This window comes from Coenobita brevimanus, chromosome 111, assembly GCF_032717465.1.
Source record: "Coenobita brevimanus isolate Jiangsu-jjx chromosome 111, ASM3271746v2, whole genome shotgun sequence".
Classification (NCBI taxonomy): Eukaryota; Metazoa; Arthropoda; class Malacostraca; order Decapoda; family Coenobitidae; genus Coenobita; species Coenobita brevimanus.
In genome coordinates, this window is record NC_137064.1 from 15,054,901 (window position 1) to 15,060,452 (window position 5,552).

Below are 5,552 nucleotides of genomic sequence, written 5' to 3' on the forward strand. Positions count from 1 at the left end.
TGAGTTATCACTTTAGTAATGTCTAATATTTCACCTAACTTGTATGATGATACTGGTAATACAGAATTGTGCTATAATTGTATGACTTATAATATTGTACTAACATTGTGGTACTACATAATTGTACTACAATTTTATGAATTGTTACAAAATATTGTGTTAATGCATAATTGTGTTGGCCTTATAATTGTAGTTACATTTTGTTAATGCAACTATTACATAAGTGTCTTGGCCTTATAATTGTAGTTAAAGTTACATAAAAGTTACATCTTGTTAATGCAACTGTTACATAATTGGCAAAGTGTAACATAATGCAATCGTTTGTCGTTACATAATTGTTACATATCGTTTGTAGGTACATAATTGTAGTTAGTGTAACATAATGCAATCGTTTGTCGTTACATAATTGTTAAATATCGTTTGTAAGTACATTATTGTAGTTAAAGTTACATAAAGGTTACATCTTGTTAATGCAACTGTCACAGAAATGGTACATATTGTTTGTAGTATTGTTTATAGTTACATAATTGTAGTTAAAGTTACATAAAAGTTACATCTTGTTAATGCAACTGTTACATTAATTGGTACATATTGTTTGTAGTTACATAATTGTAACAAGTGTAACATAATGTAATCGTTTGTCGTTACATAATTGTTACATATCGTTTGTAGTTACATTATTGTAATATGGAGTAACATAATTGTAATAACTGCAGTCCTAACATATGCTGCGGTCGATGATAGTGATGATGTGTCATGCCACTTGTTTGTGGAGACACAATTTGCTTTTTTGTTTGTAGTTTATGTGGTATTTTGGCATATGTAGTAACACTTACACTTATTTTCATTTGTTTGTTATGTGATCTTACTCTATTTCTCTTTTTTCTGTTTTACTTTTCTTTCTTTCTTTCTTTCTTTTTTTTTTTTGTATGTATTGATTTTCTATAGTTTGTTTTTCTTCGCTTGTGTACACTTTTTTCCATTTTGTTCATGGTTGCATAATTACTGGCTAATTTCCTTGGGATACTTTCTTAAAGTTTAGTTTATATTGCACAGAGATTACTGAAAATGATATTATATAGTCCCATATTTTGTTATTTTATATAAAAAATATATACACTATATACAGTATTAACTATACACACTGACTTGTTGTTCACCTGTACCTATCGTGGGTAATATGTGTGTCAGCACTGTGTGGAAATCATTGTCTTCACGATTGTGTTGAAGATGTTCACTCTTGCTAACGGCATTTGTGTTGGCCATTTTTTTTCTCTCTAGTTTACCTTGTAACTTAATTTGTCTGTTTCCACTAGGTAGCTTTAATTAATAAATGTTAAATACAGTTCTTTTAATCGCTCACTGAGTAACTGTGATGGTATATTTTCTTTATTACTTTGTAGATGTAATAATGTATAGTTGTATGTATGAAACACGTATTTTATGTAGGTATAAATGGTAACACTCGTTGGCAGTAAATAAATGTTATAATAAATGAATGAATATATACCGTGTAGAATATTTATTGTTGGTGCAAGTATTTAATGTTTGAATTATGAAGATAATTGAAGTAAGTATGTGTATTTAAGCTGTAACTATACAACACGTTTTATATGTTTGTGCAGAAGCTTATTGTCTATCACTGTGTATTGTATGAATGAAGTAACTATGTAACTCACTAATTTTTACCGTGGTGGGAAATGGTGTGAGTGGTGTTGCACGTGGTGATAGCGTTGTCCTTCGCGGGTTGATTGGCGTGTTGTCGTCTCAGCACATGGTGACGTCGGCTTCCCACACTGGTAGCTGTGGTGAGTGAATGAGTAGCGATGAGTAACTTGAGTGAAGACGGGTGAGTAAGACGAGTTGTGAATATGGACTTGGTGTTTTGCTGCGTGTATTGACCTCTTCACACCTGCGTAAGCGGTGGGGGTTGGGTGGATGTAGCAGAGAGAGGAGGGTGAGGTCTGGTGGTTATGAGTTGTGAGTCGTCTCTCACTCTTCGTTTGTTTGTTTGTTTGTTTTCTTTCTTGATGTATTCTTGGTCCTTTTTTCTTGTGATTTACTCGTTGTAGGATGAAGACTGCCGCTTCTTGTAGGTGCGTGTAGAAGATTATACAGACGACGTGGTGTTGTTAATTGTAGTTGATTGTAGATGGTTGTAGTTCGCTGATTCGTCGTAGAGATTGCAATATTGTATCAATATTTTGTTAAACTACTTGCAAGGCGTCGTGTGATCTCTTGACCTCTGCATCAGCATGATGATCTGGGAGACGGGGGGGCTGGATGGAGAGACGCGTCAGGAGCTGGCTGTGTTGTTGATTGAGAGAGAGATATTCTTGTTTTCAATCTTGATATTTTGTAGGAATTTAATGTTGATTCGTAGACAAGGTTCGTATACGTTCGCTGCTACCAAATGTCATGTAGTAACATTTGGGTCATCCCTCTTCTTGACCTCCTGCCTGTCTCCTCTGAGGCCTGTCTCCTTCTCCTCCTCCCTGTTCTAAGGCTTGTCTCCGTCTGAGCTCTCTTTCCTAAATTCTGGTGTAGCAGGGGTGTGTCACGTGTGTTCCTCGTGGATGGACTAGGTCTTTGTTCACGAGAGGACTGCTGACAGCTAATTGCATCATCTCCTTACTGGCCGCTGTCGTCAGCTTTCCTCAGTGTAAGCATGTTTAGCATTGCTCGATTCTCGCAGACACAACACCTCTCATCATCTGACTCCCTGCTTCTATCTATCTATTTATCTATCTATCTATTATGATTTGTAAATATAATATGGGGTCCTACCACACTTCAACATTCTGTTTGTACTGTAAAATAACATGAACCATAACTTATTTCACAAAAGTGCTTGTATTCCAGGAATTCAAGATGTGAATACAGTGCACCCTTGTTTCACAGGCCTATTGTGGGTGGGATGGTTTTTGTGTAAAAATATACACGATTACACAGCGCATAATTGCAAATGTTGGATCGAAATCTCAATATTGTTTTGAAGAATGTTCTACTATTATCATGCTAAATGCTGTACTACTATTACAGTTCAAACTGCACACTGAAGATCATATGCATATTCAAACTCGACCAAACAAGAATAATGTTAATATCCTATAACGACTGATTAAACATCATCATGAATGATGTATCCATAATTATCTTATTTAAACAACGAAACTCTGCTATACTGTTATCATACTCACCTGGTTGTGCAGTTCTTCTTGTTTTATGCTTTGTTCTTCTACATACAAAGCTATGTCACTGGCACGAGGTAGTAGATCGCCATCAGGTACAGCTCAGGAGGACTGTCTGGCTCTGAATCAATTTCTTCTGTATCCTGAAATGATATAAGCACATACAAATGTTTGAATATACAAGATAAGTTTTGCAACACGGAATAAATGTTAATAATATATAGTCAGACTGAACACCTGTTTGCAAATTCCTGTTAAGTGTTGTCCTACAGACATGGGTATCTCATGTTGCACATAGCAATTTGGGTCGTCTGATGGCCTGTCTCGCTCATAATTCAAACTGCTTGTATCCTGAAAGAAACTGAAATAAATCAGTAACACAAATCTGAAGCCCAAAGGCAAGGCTAATGTTACAAAACTGTCACAACATTACCAACCACAGTGACACATAAATATTACCTGGTTAAACATTAACCGGTAGGGTGAATCCGGTACACTTCTGCCTTTGTGTGCGAAGGCTGTATGCCACTTCTATGATGTACTGGCCCCAATCATTGAACTTGTTGTTGGATAATTTTGCTAGTCTAGTCTTGAAAGTTCTATTTGTCCCTTCAGTTTGGCCATTGGTCTGAGGATGATATGCAGATGTTATGCTCCTCTTGATGCCATAGGCCTTACACAAGTCACTGTTGACCTTAAAAGGGACAGACAGTACAGTTAGTATGGTATATACCATACTGTATTCTCTATGCTATGAGAGAAATAAGTACTGAATTATTATAGTGTAACATGATTTCCCAAGAGGTATATCAAGTTATAAATATATGCATGTTTGCTCCATAGTGGAGGGGATATAAAAAAAAACATCTAATGCTCTCTATAATTTCGGAAGCATGGGACAGTACATTAAAAAAAAAAAAAAAAAAAAAAAAACGCGGAACTGAACTCACGCCCGTGGTCAGACAAAATTTTCAAAGGTGAACCCCATCTAGGACATATACAGTCAACCCATGTGAAGATTTTCATTTCAAAATGAAATGTTCAATATAGTGCATTATTTAACAGATTCATTACAGTAAAAACTCTTTTATATTACCAGTGGATTAAAGCCCTTATGCACTTAGCAATCCCATATGTTTTTTTATCCTTAAGTGGAAAGAAATCCACAAACCTGGTGGAGAAGGACACAAAGGTGCAAACTTATCTGTGTCCTTCCTCAGCAGCAGGCACAGGACCTGGGTTAAAATTTAGTAAGTACAACTAGACATTACTCAGGCCGCAGGCAATGCAAGACGAAACCGTTCCCATACAACATAAATAAAAAATACATACATGCAAGCAGCTGAATCATAGAAGCAAACGCAGTGTGTCTAGGCATCTTAAAATGAATGGATCTTGAATTTGGCTCTCTTCTGTATTGTTTGTTTGTTTTTTCTTCTTGGAAGGAACTGTTTTGCGGGCTCAGCCTTTGGTTCCTTCTTCCTCGCATAATATATATATATATATATATATATATATATATATATATATATATATATATATATATATATATATATAGTAAATATAGTCAACTGTCAATATTCCAGAATTCTGTTTTTCTAGATAATGTGGATTCTTAAATGGTAAAAATTTGGGGGTTGCATGAAAGCCATATAAGCAAAAAAATCCAATTATAAAGCTACTGCAGTACATTCATTAACAGTTATAGCTATAGACGGATGTGCTGGCTAAGGCTCTCCTGTTTTGGCTATTATAACGTGACGATCATAAAAGATAAACAATAGAAGAAGGTGTCATCTAGAAGACAGTAGTAAAAATTGTTTGGAGTACAGTAAAACAAGAAAAGAAATATCATGCAGTAACATGGCATAACGGCCATGCCGCGTTGAGTACACCGCTTCCCGTCCGATCAGCGAAGTTAAGCAACGTTGGGTCTGGTTAGTACTTGGATGGGTGACCGCCTGGGAACACCAGATGCTGTTGGCATCCCTACGTGTCAAGTGGGGTTGGTGGAGGATTAGTGCCCCTCTCTGTAAAACAATTAACTCTAAGCCCTTGACCACCCCGTTTGGGATACATGGCGTCTGGCAATGGATGGATGGATGGACATGGCATACGGTGGCGGTGGAGGGGCTGGCGAGCAGCTTCAGGATGGTAAACAAATCAAGGTATTTCAGTGTGGAGATTGCAAGATCAAAGTAACAAGGATTAATCTGTTATGTGTAATTTATGTGGATTATGGCATCACATTTCCTTAGAGAATGTAGAGAAGAATATTTATAAGTTTCTTGTGGAAAATCAAACACACTCTATTCACTGGTATTGCTTAAAATGCAACATTGTGACTGAGAAGATTTTATC

General features: G+C 36.2%; 1 non-coding gene across 1 annotated transcript; it reads left to right on the plus strand.

Annotated features, from left to right (window-relative positions):
* Positions 1–5,058: 5,058 nt before the first annotated feature.
* Positions 5,059–5,177, plus strand: LOC145417946 (5S ribosomal RNA). Its single transcript, XR_013900607.1, has one exon. It is a non-coding gene; the product is annotated as a 5S ribosomal RNA (ribosomal RNA).
* Positions 5,178–5,552: the final 375 nt, after the last annotated feature.